Genomic DNA, 17,390 nt, shown 5'->3' on the forward strand with positions numbered 1-17,390 from the left:
TTAAACTTAAAGGGATTAAAAAACTTCCCCAAGGCTGGGGAAGTTGGGGCTTCTACCTGTAATCCCGGCACTTTGGGAGGCTTAGGCAGGTGAATCACTGGAGCCCAGGAGTTCAAGACCAGTCTGGGCAATGTGGCAGAAACCTCCATCTCCATACCAAAAAATTGCAAAATTAGCCTGGTGTAGTGGTGTATGCCTGTGGTCCCAGCTACTTGGGAGGCTGAGGTGGGAGGATCACTTGAGCCCAGGGGGCAAGGCTGCAGTGGGTTGTGATTGTGCCACGGCACTCTCAAACAAACAAAAACCTTCCCCAAGTTCACGCAAACTGCGAAGTGTCAGAATCAGTCTCTAAGCTCTGGTGCCTCTGATCAGGAGTCTTTCTCTTGACCACTGTGTGACACATCCACACCCACCAGCTGTGTCTCTGGAGAAAGCTTACCTTTCCGTGTTCAAGATAAGGAACAATATCTAAAACGAACAGAAGCACCGGAATGCTGGAGTCATATTGTCTTTCTGATTGTTAGTGTATTTGTAGCTTTGTATTACTTTGTATTTAAGGAAGACATTTAGTGAGGTACTGTGTTTTGTTTTTTGTTTTTGCTTTTGCTTTTATTCTGCTAGAGATTATCTTGACTTTCAGGAGTTAGAACTCGCTTCTAATAAGAAGATATTTACATCCGTAATTTAGCCAGTGTATCTCCTGTATTGACTGATTTTATTACCCCCTGATGCTGGAACCGTGAGTTCAGACAAAGCAGACAGATTTCAACATTTGTATAAAGGCTCCCTCAAGAGGGCGCTCCTTGCAAGCCGTAGACTTGTTTAGTTCTCTTCAGGCCTGACACTTGATTTTGGAGAGTTATTTTCAGAGAATGCATTGCAATCCTGCATGAGTACGGAGGAAATTCATGGAAGAACCATGAGGAAACATAACAGAAGTGCCAAAATCTGAGTGTTTAGGATGCAAGTTGTGAAGGTCCAGGGAGTTCGATTTTTATAAAGATTACTTAAAGAAAAACCTCTAAATTCTTTTCCTGTGTAGAATCATAGAAGGGCTAGAAGAATTGCTTTTCCCTATTTTTAAGGACTTGGTAGGAGTGACGGTGGGAGAATTCTCAGCTCTTCTAGATAACCAATTACATCATTTAATACATTGATTTGATATCCTGAGTCAGATGGTATTAGGATATTTGTTTTTGTCCTTTTAAAAATCATATCAGGGTCAGGTGAGGTGGCTCATGCTTGTAATCTCAGCACTTTGAGAGGCCGAGGTGAGTGGATCACCTGAAGTCAGGAGTTCAAGACCAGCTTGATCAACATGGTGAAACCCCATGTCTACTAATAATACAAAAATTAGCCGGGTGTGGTGGTACACACCTGTAATCCCAGCTACTTGGGAGGCTGAAGGTAGGAGAATTGCTTGAACCTGGGATGCGGAGGTTGCAGTAAGCTGAGATCACGCCATTGCACTCCAGCCTGGGTGACAAGAGCAAAGCTCCATCTCCAATAAATAAATAAATAAATAAATAAATATCATATTAACTCTTCTAAAAAAATGCAGAGGCACAGCTAAAAGGCAATAGAGAAATAAGAATGGAATTCTAAATAATGTTTAATTAATCCAGAAGAAGGTAAGAAAGGAGCAGAAGAATTTAAAAAACATACGGGACAAACTAAAAATAAATTTGAGCAGCAGACTTAAATGCAATCACATCAGTAGTTAACATTAAATATAAATTGACCAAATGGTCCAATTTAAAGATATAAATTGTTAGCTGCAGAAATAAAAGCCCAACTATATGCTGCCTTTAAATATAAATACAGATAAGTTGAAAGAAAAAAGATGGACTATGTCACAGAAACAGTATGCTTTAGAGAGCTGGAATGGCCATATTAATCTATAATAAAATAGACTTCAGGATGATATTACCAGAGGTAAAAGGGACAATTCTCCAGGAACATGTAAGTCATAAAACTGTATATGTCCAGCAATAGAGCTTAAAATACCTGAAGAAATATTGACAGGCCAGGCACCATGGTTCACATCTATAATCCCGACACTTTGAGAAGCGAAGGTGGGAGGATCGCTTAAGGCTAGGAGTTTAAGATCAGCCTGGACAACATAGTGAGACCCTGTTGCTACAAAAAACTGAAAACTAGCTGGATGTGGCAACACGCTCCGGTAGTCCCAGCTATTCAGAAGGCTGGGGCAGGAGGATCTCTTGAGCCCAGGAGGTTGAGACTGTAGTGAGCTATGACTGTGCCACTGCACTCCAGCCTGGGCAACAGAATGAGAGCCTGTCTCAAAAAAAAAAAAAAAAAAAAAAGGAAAGAAAACAAAAGATTGACAGAATTTACAGGAGTAATAGACAAATCCACCATCACAGTGGCGATTTTAACATCCCTCTGTTAGTAATTGATGGAACAACTAGACAAAAGCACATTTATTCATCTAAATTGGCCATCCACAGCAGGGGCTGAGCTGCAGTCAGCCAATGGGTGTTCCGCTCACGATGGTTTCTATTTAGTGTTCCTGGCTAATGAAGCAGCAGCTGTCTTAGCATCCTTTGTTACCCAGAGGACGTCTTGAGATTGATTACAGTTGTTCCAAGGGTGAACCTGAGTCTTTACCTTGGCAGGCAAGTTATGGAGGATTTCCTCTTTACTCCAACACTTGAGACCAACCCTGTTGTCTAGACAGGATGAGTTTCTAGTGAACAGAGTAAATTGCTTCCACCCAAATAAGGCACCTATCTCCAAGGAGCACTTTGTAACTACCGTTTGCTACAACCCCAGGCTGCCAGGGAAGCAGGTTCCTCTGAGAGTCCTCAGTTTGATTACACTGATGGGCCCTTGAGCGCAGAGATTAGAGTTTTACCTATATAGTTAAGTGACACTTAAAGTCCAAGAGCTATTATCTTCCAGCCATCCACTTCAGGACCAGATTAAGTTCGGCTAGGAGCTGCTTAATAGGATTATGGAAACACAAGGACCAGCCTCATCCTCCTAGCTCCAGGCAGATTCCCCTCACCCCACCACTTATCAGTTCTCAGGCTAACCATCTCCTGAGAAGCAAATTTTTCAATTTCCTGCACTGATAGGATTTAACAGTTTTCCAGGGCTGAGAAAATGGGGGATTCGAACATTGTGAACACTCTGTCCGGGTAACACAGAGGCCTTGTTTAGGTGAAAGCATCTTGTGTTTCTGTGTCAGTTAAGCCATGCGTGGTGATGGAGGCAGCACCGTCTAGACTGGTCTCAGAGCAATTCCTCTTTTTTTTTTTTTTTGAGACAGGGTCTTGCTCTGTTGCCCAGGCTGAAGTACAGTGGGATGATCTTGACTCACTGCAACCTCCGCCTCCTGGTTACAAGCCATTCTCCTGCCTTAGCCTCCCAAGTAGCTAGGATCACAGGCATGTGCTGCCACACCAGGCTAATTTTTTTTCCCCTTTAATTTTGGTATTTTTAGTAGGGTTGGGGTTTCACCATGTTGACCAGGCTGGTTTCAAACTCCTGACCTCAAGTGATCCGCCTGCCTCAACCTCCCAAAGTGCTGGGATTACAGGCATGAGCCACCATACCTGACCCAGGTACCCAACTTTAAAGAAGAAATTTTGGTCACAATATCCATCTCCTTTTTAAGGGATGAATTGTTTAGGTTCATTTGGTGGTTTTCTAATCTTAACATTCTGTGGCTTAACATTCAGCACTGAGAACTGAGGATTTGAATTCTGATTTGAGAACTTGATCTGATGAATGAAATGAGGGCATTTCTTTCTCCACCTCCCTTTCCTGGAGGTGCTAGGTACCTTTGCCTTCACTCTATCCTCAGATCAGCTTAGCGGGGCTCCTGCCTCTAGTGAGAAACTAATACCCTCTGCCAAAGCTCCTATATGCATATTTTTAAGCTCCAGATGAACGTTCCTTTTTAAAGAACTTTTACAACAGATTTGTTGTAAGACATTAAGCTAGAAAGAAGTATTATCCTACACTGCTCTTATACTCCCGTGTTTCGGGTTGGTGGCCTGCTTTTTCTTTTGAGGACATGTCTCATTGATGTAATTCTAAAACAATTTTAAACCCACAGATTAAGAACATATGTTTCTTCATGGCACATGTTGAGAAAGACTTCAACTCATTCTGCAGTCGTTACTGAAGAATGTCTTTAAAGCAAAATTGCAACTGGTCAGCTCCGTTATCTACAAATTATATCAAGTCTTGACCCAGAGAGTCAGACCAAAGGCTTATCTGACCTTGTGTTCTTCCTCTGACAAAGGCCCCAGTTTTTTCAATTGTTGTGTGGGAAAGGTGGGTGTGGTGGGGAGGGTGATGAGACGGAAAGATGTTTTCCCTCCCTTGTGTCAGTCACAGAATGTCAGGAATGTTCCTCAAAGGTAGATCTGTCAGCATGACCTTTGCTAACTCCTTCTTGAATTTATTTATATTTTATCTGCTACCTCTTGGGACATAAGTTTCACATTTTTATTATCTGCAGTAGTACAGTACTTCCTCTTTTTGCCCTAAAATCATTTCTTTCAAGCTTCAAGGAGCATCCTGGGTCTCAGTATTTGGAAGTGATGATTGCATCTGTATTTTCTCCATTTGGTTCAGCTTGATCCCAGAGGCTCTGATGGTATCTGCTCAGCCTTTGTTAAGACAGAGCAGGCTAATTTTGGTTTAGAAAATGGAAATTTTTCAAAGGAAACTTCCTCCACTAGACAAATAGTTTTTGAACTGAGATTTTGATTAGGGTACAGTGGTCCTCATTGTTGAAATGCAGGAACACTTCTTGGTGACCGCTGACAAAGGGTTAAACATCACAGACAGCGTTAGTACAAGTTAAAAACAGAACCTATCCAAAGCATATAACATACACTCCAAAATAAGCCAGGCTCGCTCCTCGTTAATGGGATCATTGCAGACATGCCAAATTCTACAACTAGTCAATTGTATACATATGGTAAAACTTTTCATACCATTCAACATTTGCTGCAATACGATTTTAATTACATACAGATTGGGTAGCTGGAAGAAAGCACTGGAATTAAATAGAAGAAAGTTCAACATAAGCCCTTTTATAAGCGGCCCTGGTTTAGGTTAGGGATGTATGCAAATGACTGCCAGGGACAGGAAGAGGAATGTGTGGTTTGGAGGACTCTGGGGATGGGACATGACTCATCTTCAACCTGGGAACACAGTTGTTTATCTGGAAGGGGCGAGTTTACCGAAACGGTGATTATATTCCTTTTGAAGTTGAAACTTATGCTGATGCTTGCACCTTGTTACTTACATTCTTCCTTCCCAAGTATAGGGTAGTCTCTGCAGACAAAGTTGCTCTCTGGGCAAAAATTGCATTCAGTTGGAAAAGCGGTGGGGGTTGGATATGGGAGAATGGTGCTTCTGAAACTCCCCCTGCCGCCCTTTATTAGGCTGTGTTTCTTGTTTCTTTGAAGTTGATTTTACATAATGATTTCAAAAGTGGTGCTGTTTATTTTACACAGGAAAAGAGTCGGGAAGCACATTTTGTTTCGGATTTTGAAATGGTGATGGCCGTTGTGGGAGCGTGGATAGGCCTTTGCCTTTTGCAGAGGGGGAAACCACCACTCTGGAATGTGCTTTCCTCACACTTTCATGGCATATCTTTGGTTTTTCTCATAACTTACTGGAATGGCTTTTACTGACTAAATATCTTTTTGGTGAGCTGCCCTGCATCTCAGCTTTCTCTTTTGTGAAATGAAGATAACATCCCCCAGCGCTGATTTCATGAGGTTTTTGCCTGAAGAAGTTTGAAGACTTCAAGACACAAAACCTGACAGAACTGCAGAGCCTGAGAGCATCTCCCAGGGAAAAGATGGAGTTAGTGTAAGAAGGATGTGGAACAAGCCCCGCTTTCTAGAGCCGGTCCTGTCATCACAGCAGGCCATCTCCGGGATGGGGATGTGTGTGCTGGGAAGCTTAGTGTAGGGACCAGCAGGGGCTCCAGGAAGAAGGGGACTGGGCCTCCTGGGAGCCCCAGTCACAGAGTGGGTGAGCCAGTGGATCCCAGGTGTGGGGGAAGACAACAGACCCACCCCAACATCATCTTTGGCCAGGGCGAGCATCAGCAGTTTCCACCTGCTCTGCAGCCTCTTGGCTCACCTGGATGTGGCCACAGCAGTGACACGCGTCTATATCCATGCTCATCCACCTCTCTTGGTGAACATTCACATACAGAAATGAATCTGCAGACATACACACTCTAGTCTACTTCTCTGTTGTTTCGGCTTTCGCTAAGTCATTTTTTCTTGAGAAAGTCACCAGTTTTAGCCTAGAGGGAGTTGTGGACTTATGATCTATTTACTTAAATCATTGAGTTATTTATTTACATTTCTCCCTAATAAATATCTATAGGTTGGAATATCTTACTTTGAGGGAGATGGTGGGACTAACTAGCTAAAATGTAACCTCTAGTTAACGAATTTCTTGAGGGCAGCTTCCACATCTTACCCTCTTGCTGGTAACTCTAAAGTTAATTTCACTTTGTTGAAATGGATTTTTTAAATGGATTGTTTAATGTGTTCAGATATATACAAAAATGACATCTACCAGTCATACAAGTCAGTTTGTCCCTGTTTCAAAAGAAAGGAAGGATGGAAGGATAAAACGAAGAGAAGGAGGAAAGTCATTTGTACTTCATTTCAAATAGGAATTCCTCATTTCTTCTTTGGTATTTACACCAGTGGCCTTAACATATTGATCCCAAGCAAAATTAAATAATTCTAGAAACCACTTTTACAGAGCCCCAATACTCAGTTACCAAGCCCTAAAGAAGCAAGAGATACTGGATTTAGCTGCAGGGGATCTTTTGCTGTGCAAGGCACCCCAAAGAAGTCATGTTATACATAGAGTGCCACCATCCTGTGCCCACTTTGCCATCTACCACCTCCTCTGTTGAGACCACAGTTTTCTGGGGTCTTGGCTCAACTCAGCCACACAGAGACCATCTTCCCCCACACTGGGAAAGAGGACAGGTGCAGGGGGCTGAGATGGGGCTTCATCAGCATGCAAAGGCTGGCTGCTTTATATGCGGTGTGGCTCGGGCCTGTTGCTCCAGGGTCTGACTTCCCTCTTGCTGACCTTTACCGCTTTGCCATTGGGTTCTTAACCCACTCATGTGCCAAGAGAATGCCAGACAGTAACATAGGGAAGGGCATTCTAAGCACTAGAGAGGAAGTAAACATGTGCGGGTGTCTAAGAACATGGTACAGTTTTGGATAACAAAAAGTTTACCATTGTTGGAATACAGGAAAAAGGGGTGAGTGGCAATTTACTGGCTATAAGGCTGGTACGCCAGATTGGGGCCAATTTGCACTCACCGTGGTAAATTTTCATGACATATTTATGTGTCTGTATCTCCCGTTTGTTTGCACCCTGATATCTAGGAATGGGTCTTACTGACTTTTTCCAGTAATTCCTCCGTTCCATTGTGTTTTTACAAGGGCCCAATAGATTTTTCTTGAATGGATACCTGAGTGGATACCGATTAGTGCTGGAAGTCAAGTTAGCTCAGACTGACGAGCTGAGTGGACTATAAACGGGTCGTCTACCATGGTGATTTGTTTGGACTTTATCTCCTAGGCAATATATATTCATTAAAGTTTCTAAAACAGAGGAGGGACCTAAACTTATCCGTGTTTTAGGAAGTAATTCTGGCTATAATGGGACAGATTGTTTTGCTAGAGACTATAAGTTGTAACAACAGTTAAGAAACTAATATAATGGCTCAAAGGAGATATGAGAAGGCCCAAGAGAATAGAGACTTCAGAGAGACATTTATAAGGCAGAATTTGGCCGGGCGCGGTGGCTCAGGCCTGTCAGCCCAGCACTTTGGGAGGCTGAGGCAGGCAGATCACTTGAGGTCAGGAGTTCGAGACCAGCCTGGCCATCATGGCGAAACCCCATCTCTCCTAAAAATACAAAAATTAGCCAGGCGTGGTGGCACGCACGTGTAGTCCCAGCCACTCAGGAGGTTGAAGCATGAGAATCGCTTGAACCCAGGAAGTGGAGGTTGCAGTGAGCTGAGATGGGGCCACTGCACTCCAGCCTGGTCAAGCAAGTGAGATTCTGTCTCAAAAATAAAACAAAATAAAATAAAATAAAAGTAAAATGTTTAAGGCAGTATTAGAATCCAGCCCCAATTTTTGGTGAAATCAAAGATCATTGTTGGCCAGGTGTGGCGGCTCATGCTTGTAATCCCAACATTTTGGGAGGTCAAGGTGGGAGGATTGCTTGAAGCCAAGGAGTTTGAGACCACTCTGGGCAACATGGCGAAACCCTGTCTCTAGAAAAAATACCAAAAAAAAAAAAAAAGTCAGCTGGGTGTGGCGATGTGTACTTGTAGTTCTAGCTACTCGGGAGGTTGAGATAGGAGGATCATCTGAGCCCAAGAAGTTGAGGCTTCAGTGAGCCATGATCATGCCACTGTCCTCCAACCTGGGCGACAGTGAGACCTGTCTCAAAAGAAAAAAAAAAGGTCACTGATGCCTCAAGTGAAACTAAGTATGATTTTCAAGTATATTTATATTCAAAGAGGAAAAGGAAAAGAGATCCTAGCAATTGGACACTAAACATAACTGACTGACGTTCATTTAGAATAATGACACTTAGTAAATAAGCATTGGGTGACCAATAAGATTTACACGGACACACAAAAGAACTGATCTTTACAGGAAACAGAATATGCATGTTGCTTTTATAATATACATGCTTTATAAATACATGAGTGAAAAGTATATACTGGTATAATAAGTATTATCAGGGCTGCTGCATGTGGTCTCACAGGTTGTGCACTGCACAACTCTAGGGGACAGCACTAATAATAACAATAGGTCACCCGCACCCTATATGTCCGTTTTATCCTTCAGCTTAACAAGTTCATGGACTGCTGCTTTGAGTAATAAGTAAAGATGTTTAGCATGGGAATTTGATAGCCTTGCGAGGATTAATCATCTGATAGAAACCTTCTATGGTCAGGTCATTAGTGTTAGGTGTGTGTTGAGTAGGAGTAAAGGACGTCTTTAAAAAATGAGAGAAGTTTTTCTCCTTCTAAAAGACTTAAAAAAAGAAAAAAAGGTGGAATCTTACTCTGTCTTCCACACTAGAGTGCAGTGGTATGATCTTGGCTCACTGTAACCTCCATCTCCCGGGTTCTAGCAATTCTTCTGCCTCAGCCTCCCAAGTAGCTGGGATTATAGGAGCCCACCACCACTCCTGGCTAATTTTTGTATTTTTAGTAGAGACGGGTTTTTACCATGTTGGCCAGGCTGGTCTTGAACTCCTGACCTCAGGTGATCCGCCCGCCTTGGCCTCCCAAAGTGCTGGGATTACAGGCTTGAGCCACCGTGCCTGGCCATAAAGGACGAACTCTCGCTCTGTTGCCCAGGTTGTAGTAAAGTGATGCGCTCCTAGCTGACAGCAACCTCTGACTTCCAGGTTCAAGCAATTCTGGTGTCTCAACCTCCTGAATACATGGGACTACAGGCATGCGCCATGACTAATTTTTTAGTAGAAATGGAGTTTCGCCATGTTGACCAGGCTGGTCTTGAACTCCTGACCTCAGGTGATCTGCCTGCCTTGGCCTCAAAGTGCTGGGATTACAGGCATAAGCCACTGTACCTGGTGTCTTCTACCCTCTTCTGATAACAGTGGCCGAATCAAGCGTTTTTGTTGGTGGTGATGTTTTAAGGCTTCCTAGTATGTAGTGTGCCCCATGCCACGATGCTTGGTGTTTCTGTGTCTTGTTCAAAGTGAGTAATGCAGAATGACATGTGGACTCGGCCATTAGAAGGAATGGATTCACAGAAGTGGATGAAGAAAATAGGATCCCTGATATTCTTTCACAACAATCATATGTTGCTTCAAAATTTTTGTGGATTTTGCTCACATGCTTCAGGGGGAACAGCTCCAAAATGTGACAGCCCAGAATTTAGGTTTGGCTGGCGCTTGGCTGTGGCCCACTGTGACTGGGGTTTCCGAACCATCACAGCAGTTCTCAGCGGCCCGAGACTCAGCCTGGAGGATGCAGAAGGCTCTGCGCAATGTGTCAGAGCACAGCACCCTCCTGGATGTTACTCTGCTGAGAGCTAACGGAAAGGAATGAAGCCTTGTTGATTTCGGAGCAGCCCAGACTAACTGCATTGTAGACAATCTCCAGATACTCAGCCCCTTGGGATCCAGTTGCCAAACTGTGGTCTGGAATGGGGCCTGGGCACAGTGCAGGTAGTGTACAAAGATCTGTTTTTCTCCCCACACATTCGTCTAGTGGAAACATGTCAGGTTGCCTCCTCCAAGGCTGTGCATTTATTTTGAAGAATGTTAGAGAGGAAATATATTGCGTACCATCTTCCTCCCTCTTTGGGAGTGTTTATTGTGATTGGAAATCATTCTAGTCCACATGGCTGTAGTGTTCCCCCACTCTTTGTGCTCCTATGTTAAATGGCCCTCTGTGCAAATAAACAGAAAAGGGCAACGTTTTAAATTCAGCTACAGAAGGAGTGAAGTTAGACTCTGGAGAGCTGGGATCGCATAACCCTGGCTTGTGTGCTCTGTGGCGTGCTTTCTTTTCTTGCCTCTGGAGTGAAGCCAGAAGGTACAGTAGGGGCCTTCGCCGGTGCTGGCCGGGAGCCCAGACTCAGGTATTCTGCAGTGAATGGCACTGCTGGCTCTGCTTTGCCATTTGGTAGAATTTACCTGGGGTTTATCTTGATTAATCCTGCTGGAAAAGGACATTTTGAGTTGCTCTGAACGTCATTAAAACCTAAATGTAAGAACCAAAGCTGAGAAACTTGTGCATTTTGGATATGAAACTTTTTATTTTTGTTTATTTATTTATTTATTTTTGAGACAGAGTTTCGCTCTTGTTGCCCAGGCTGGAGTGCAATGGAGCGATCTCGGCTCACCGCAACCTCTGCCTCCTGAGTTCAAGCGATTCTGCGGCCTCAGCCTCCTGAGTAGCTGTGATTAGAGGTATGCGCCACCACGTCCGGCTAATTTTGTATTTTTAGTAGAGACCGGATTTCTCCATGTTGGTCAGGCTGGTCTCAAACTCCCGACCTCAGGTGATCCAGCCTGCCTTGGCCTCCCGAAGTGCTGGGATTACAGGTGTGAGCCACCGCACAGGGCCTATTTTATTTATTTATTTATTTATTTATTTATTTATGTGTTTATTTATTTGAGATGGAGTCTGGCTGTCTCTCCCAGGCTGGAGTGCAGTGGCACGATCTCAGCTCAGTACAACCTCCGCATCCCGGGTTCAAGCGATTCTCCTGCCTCAGACTCCTGAGTAGCTGGGATTATAGGTGCCTGCCACCATGCCTAATTTTTGTAGAGATGGGGTTTCACTGTGTTGGCTAGGCTGGTCTCGACCTCCTGGCCTCAGGTGATACACCCGCCTCGGCCTCCCAAAGTGCTAGGGTTACAGGCGTGAGCCACCACGCCCAGCCCAGCTTCTGACTTTGTAAGAAAAAGCAAACCAACAACCCAAACTGTGAACGAGATTAGAAGAAAAAGCAGGGGCTCTAGTGGCCAGGGTATCTGATTTTCTGCTCTGGTTCTGCTACTGTGTGCCCCTGGGCATTTCATTAGCTTCTCTGCTCCTCTTATTTCATCCATCAGATGAAGACAATAGGACTACTTAGTAACCAGAGTCCACTTACCCTTCTGTTATGAAGAACAATTGTGATTAAACTCTCTGCCTTATCATGAATGTTAATCCTTGAACGTGTTAGTTAAACCTGAGCCCTTGGTTTGGAATTTAGATGTGTGCAAAACCACATAATCAGGAAACATTGAATACAATTTCATTTACTTTTTATTTTAATTTTTTATTTTTTTGTAAAAATAATAGAGATGGAGTCTTGCTGTGTTGCCCAGGTTGGTCTCAAACTCCTGGACTCAAGCAATCCTCTGACCTCAGCCTCCCAAAATGCTAGGGTTACAGGTGTGTTACTTTTAGTATTTTACTTGAAAATAATTTATTAGCATTGATAATAATGAAAATGGTGAATACTTACAGGATACCTTTTGGTTCATGAAGCAGTTTCACATGAACTATTATATTTGTTTCTAAATAAAATAAAAGATCATGCCCTGGCCAGGTGCCGTGGCTCACACATGTAACCCTAACACTTCGGGAGGCCAAGGTAGGTGGATCGCCTGAGCCCAGGAGTTTCAGGCCAGCCCGGGAAACATGGCAAAACCCCGTCTCTACAAAAAATTACACAAAATAGCCAGGCATGGTGGCACATGCCTTGTAGTCCCAACTACTCTGGAGGCTGAGGTAGGAGGATCACTGGAACCCAGGAGATAGAGGCTGCAGTGAGCCATTATTGAACTACTCCACTCCATTCTTGCTCTGTTGCCCAGGCTGGAGTGCAGTGGCATGATCTCGGCTCACTGAAACCTCTGCCTCCTAGGTTCAAGCAATTCCCCTGCCTCAGCCTCCTGAGTAGCTGGGGCTACAGGCACACACCACCATGCCCGGCTAATTTTTTGTATTTTAGTAGAGACGGGGTTTCACCATGTTGGTCAGGATGATCTCCATCTCCTGACCTTGTGATCTGCCCTCCTTGGCCTCCCAAAGTGCTGGGATTACAGGTGTGAGCCACCGCGCCCGGCCTAATTATTCTGTCTATTTCAACATACACTTGTGTTCTCTCCTTAGCCATAACCTACAGTGAAGGAGAACTTGTTAAAGTCCCTGATATTTGTACTGTCTGACACATATGATGGGTGAAGAAACATAAAACATAAATATCTGGTTGTTACTTTTCTATATGTTTCTGGGGTTGATTATTTTGTATAGTATCCAGTTCTTGTCATCATCATAATCCTGTATGGGGAAAATATGGATGAAATCGTAGATAAGATAATTTATCTTGATGTCATCTCATATTACTGCTTGTTAACAGATAAATATTCAATAACCAAGACACCAAAATATGACTGCCCCTGAGCTGCCTCTCATGGCCACGTCATTGCATACTGCACGTCAGAGAGCCTTACAGTATGAATGAGTGCCACAGGTTACTCTGTGGGTGGACCTTTTTTCTCTTGCCTCATATCCATACTCAGAAACCTGAGATAATATGTCCACGTGACAGTCTAGTGGATTGCCCTGAATCTTCAACTTACCAACATGGTACCCAGAAGATGTCTGAAGGAAGTTTTATTAAAGTAACAGAAAATTTAATAACTATATCCTGATAAGGGAGATCACAGTAAACTGCCATCCCAAAGGAGCCTCCGTTCTGGGGATTAAGATAGTATGAAGGTGCCGGGTGCGGTGGCTCATGCCTGTAATCCCAGCATTTTGGGAGGCCACGGCGGGTGGACCACAAGGTCAGGAGTTCAAGACCAGCCTGGCCAAGATGGTGAAACCCCGTCTCTACTAAAAAACTACAAAAATTAGCCAGGTGCGGTGGCAGATGCCTGTAATCCCAGCTACTCAGGAGGCTGAGGCAGGAGAATTGCTTGAGTCTGGGAGGTGGAGGTTGCAGTGAGCCGAGATCATGCCACTCCAGCCTGGGCAACAGAGAGAGACTCTGTCTCAAAAAAAAAAAAAAAAAAAAAAAAGTTTTAAGGGTCCTGAGTCTGACTCCTTAACCTCCTGGCGTTCTGGACTCTGATGCTCTCCTGTACTCTTTTGGCAGCGGGATGGTAGGAAGTTCCGTCCAGAGCTAACCAGTGTTTGTAGACTTCCATCAGCTCCCACAGTTCTAGCAATTAGGGCTAGAATTGGGGGTCCATCTTCTTGAGTCTGGGGCTCTCATGCAAATACAGAACTGGTGTCATGGCCTGACAGGTGCCCATCCCCTGTCCCAGGCTATAAGAGAAAGGAGCCCTGACTCTGTTTTCCTCTCTCATCCCTAGAACTGCCTAACACTCCTTCTCCAGCTCTTCCTATCTCTGGGCATTCGATTTGGGCATCTCACCTTTAAAAGACTTCTCTTGGTGACAAACCAAAATTGTACCAGTTCACTCCAGGCACAGTGGCTCACGCCTGTAATCTGAGCACTTTGGGAGGCCAAGGCGGGCACATCACTTGAGGTCAGGAGTTAGTCCCTAGGCAGACACTTGCTCCTCTTGGCCCTCACCATTTTGTATGAGCCTCTAATAAAGCACTGGTCACTTTATTCTATAACTCAAGAGCTTTCACACTTTTTTCCACCATGGCCTAGAAAAGGAAATATAGTTTACATCGCAAACCAGTACACACAGAGGTTTATGTGATTGATAGAGATACATAGACATATGCCCTTGTGAGTTTCCTTACCTTTACTATATACACACTATTTTCTAGTCTATGCTATTCTGTTCTGCTTTGTTTGTTCATTTATATATTTTTAATGCTAATCAGGCCGGGCGCGGTGGCTCACGCCTGTAATCCCAGCACTTTGGGAGGCCAAGGTGGGCGAATCACTTGAGGTCAGGAGTTTGAGACCAGCCTGGCCAACATGGTGAAACCCCATTTCTACTAAACACACAAAAATTAGCCAGGCGTGGTGTGGCCTGGCCAACAGAGCAGACTCTGTCTCAAACAACAACAACAACAAAAAATACATACGTACATATATATATATTTTTAATGATAATCAAGACCCACTAAATGAATCTCATTACCTTTTAATACGTTAAAAGCTGCACTTTGAACAACGTAGTTCTAGTTCTGATTCAAGATCTAGAAGAATTTGCTCAAAAAAAAAAAGAAAAAAAGAAAAGAAAACTGAGTTTGGATTAAAATGCCTGAATCTGCTTCTCTCCTCCCTGTTAGATTGTGAGCTCACTGAGGACAGACAGTTTGTCTGTTTCTCCTTTATATACTCAGCACCTACCTTGGTGCTTGGCATGTAGGAGATGTGCAGATAAATATTAACTGAACCAAAGAACTCGGCCTCTCTGGGTCTTCGTGCCCCCATTTGTAAAATGGAGAAGTGCCCATGTGCATTCGGGGGGCAGTTGTGAGAAGAATGAGATCATTCACCTGTAGCAGCAGGCACAGAGCCCAGCGTTAATAGCTGCTCAATGAACCTGCATTTATTTCTGGATTTCTACACCTAGCTCTTTCTTGGATTGACCACTTGACTCCCCTGCATTTTTTTTAAGTGTAATGAGAGGTTGAACTCTATTAGCCTCAGTTCCCAACCCGCTTAGGCATGCTAAGGTTTTCCAAGATGCTATGGATCATGGAGGCAAATTGCCCTTCAGGGACAGCAATTTCTTCCTGAAACTCAGCACATACAGGTCAGGCATTGTCTGAAAATGTGAGCGGTCACGGGGCAGAGTCCTTTTTGTGACCCCCTGGTGGGACTCGTTTCTACATGAAAAAGTGTGACTTGAGCTGATTATTAGCATTTTGTTGCAAAAATGTAAATTACTTCCACATCTAGAAAGATTACAAAGTAAGTTTAGGCCAGGCGCAGAGGCTCACACCTGTAATCTGAGCACTTTGGGAAGCCAAGGCGGGCACATCACTTGAGGTCAGGAGTTTGAGACCAGCCTAGCCAACATGGTGAAACCCCATCTCTACTAAAAATACAAAAAAAAAATTAGCTGGGTGTGGTGACGGGCACCTGTAATTCAAGCTACTCGGGAGGCTGAGGCAGGAGAATCGCTTGAACCCAGGAGGCAGAGGTTGCAGTGAGCTGAGACTGCGCCATTGCACTCCAGCCTGGGCAATAAGGTGAGACTCCGTCTCAAAAAAATAAAAATAAAAAATAATAAAAAGTGTAAATCCAGCATGAAATTTGGAATATTTTCTGAATCAAAAGCCTTCATAAGAGCCGTTATTTCAAAATTGTGACCCTAAGTTAAGTCTGATGTAGCAGACAGAGCCCTGGTTGATGAACTTCTGACTTGGTCATTAACTGGCTGCTAGATTGCGGGTGGGACAGCCTCCCTGGATCTCATTTCTTCATCTTTGAGGAGGAGTATCCCATTCATCTCCAAAGTTCTATGACCCCAGATTTGAACCTTGGAGTCCTTTGTTTTACATTCACTGGAATGTATTAACAAATGAGGAGATAGTATTTCAATGAACACATCTCAGTTGCAGAGTCTAATCAAATGCAATGCCTACAACATTTTCTCTATAATCATTTCTTGCTACTATCATATAGAAAGATTAGATGATGCTTGAGCCAGCCTTAGAGCCAGTGGAGAGTCAGGTTAGCTGTTACTTGTGTACATAAAATCTCAAAAAACAAGGTTTTGCGTGAAGTATCATGGTAGTTTGCTCTGAATTGCACCTCGTCTTATCCATGCAATGGGAACTTTCCATTTAATGTTGCAGATTGATCCCTCACCTGTGGGTAATTTAATGAGCCTATTTGTTGTTTTCTTCTAGGACAGAATGACTCGGAAGATAATGGAGCTTTGAAGCTTCTAGCAGAATATGAAGTCTTTCGTCTTCAGCTATCTGGGTTAAGTTTAAGCAGGTCAGTGGTGAGTTCCATTTGTACCCGTGTCTTTGGAAGTTCCTAATGGGCAGGCTGTCCTGAGGTTAGCAGGGAGATGGGGAACGTCTCACCTGCGTTGGGCTCCTCTAGCTACCTTGGCCTTAAAGCCGAGGTTTTCTCAGATGCGAGAAGTGAGATGCTTGGTGTGGTGAGGTTCACAGTGCAGTTTTCCAGCACCAGCTTCATGACGTGGAAGCTGCTCATCTGCTCCTTCTCGGTGTTGCCCCCGCAGAGATTCTGTGGAAAAGAAAATTAGATAATAAGTGGTTTAACTTGAAAGGCTAAGCTCCCTCAAAAAAATTTCAAAAGGGACTCCCTTCCCTCTGTTGTTTTCAAAATGAATGTTCACAGCTTCTGTACAATGCAGGGGCTCTCACATCATTGCTTGTGGACTCTGCACAATGTACAATGCAGGGGCTCTCACATCATTGCTTGTATAGAGAGAAAATAAGTTCACTATAAGAAACTGCCTTCTAGGCTGGGCGTGATGGCTCATGCTTGTAATCCCAGCACTTTGGGAGGCCGAGGCGGGTGGATCACCTGAGGTCACGGTTTTCAAGACCAGTCTGTTCACCATGGCAAAATCCCGTCTTTACTAAAAATACAAAATTAGCTGGGTGTGGTGGTGGGCACCTGTAATTCCAGCTACTCGGGAGGCTGAGGCAGGAGAATTGCTTGACCCCGGGAGGCGGAGGTTGCAGTGAACCGAGATAGCACCACTGCACTCCAGCGTGGGTGACAAAGTGAGACTCCATCTCAAAATAAAAAATAAAAAAATAAAGAAACCGCCTTCTAACTTACTTATTGCCCATTGCTCATCTTTGCCCATTGCTCATCTTTGCCCATTGCGTTGACCTTGTTTGAGGTCTCCTTTCCCTTCTCCAGTTTCACCATCTT

At 43.9% G+C, this 17,390-nt stretch overlaps 2 protein-coding genes across 3 annotated transcripts in view; both read left to right on the forward strand.

Annotated features, from left to right (window-relative positions):
* LOC105478719 (SR-related CTD associated factor 8) overlaps positions 1-16,471 on the forward strand; it is a 209,610-nt gene extending 193,139 nt beyond the window's left edge. The window contains exon 22 of the mRNA XM_011736296.2: positions 16,382-16,471. The gene's annotated coding sequence lies outside the window, so the exon portion shown is untranslated. The remainder of the gene's footprint in view (positions 1-16,381) is intronic.
* Positions 16,403-17,390, forward strand: part of LOC105478722 (TIAM Rac1 associated GEF 2) — a 322,470-nt gene continuing 321,482 nt past the window's right edge. For both annotated transcript variants that reach the window (XM_024791920.2, XM_024791922.2), the window contains exon 1: positions 16,403-16,472. The gene's annotated coding sequence lies outside the window, so the exon portion shown is untranslated. The remainder of the gene's footprint in view (positions 16,473-17,390) is intronic.

The sequence above is a fragment of the Macaca nemestrina genome, chromosome 5 (assembly GCF_043159975.1).
Source record: "Macaca nemestrina isolate mMacNem1 chromosome 5, mMacNem.hap1, whole genome shotgun sequence".
Classification (NCBI taxonomy): domain Eukaryota; kingdom Metazoa; phylum Chordata; class Mammalia; order Primates; family Cercopithecidae; genus Macaca; species Macaca nemestrina.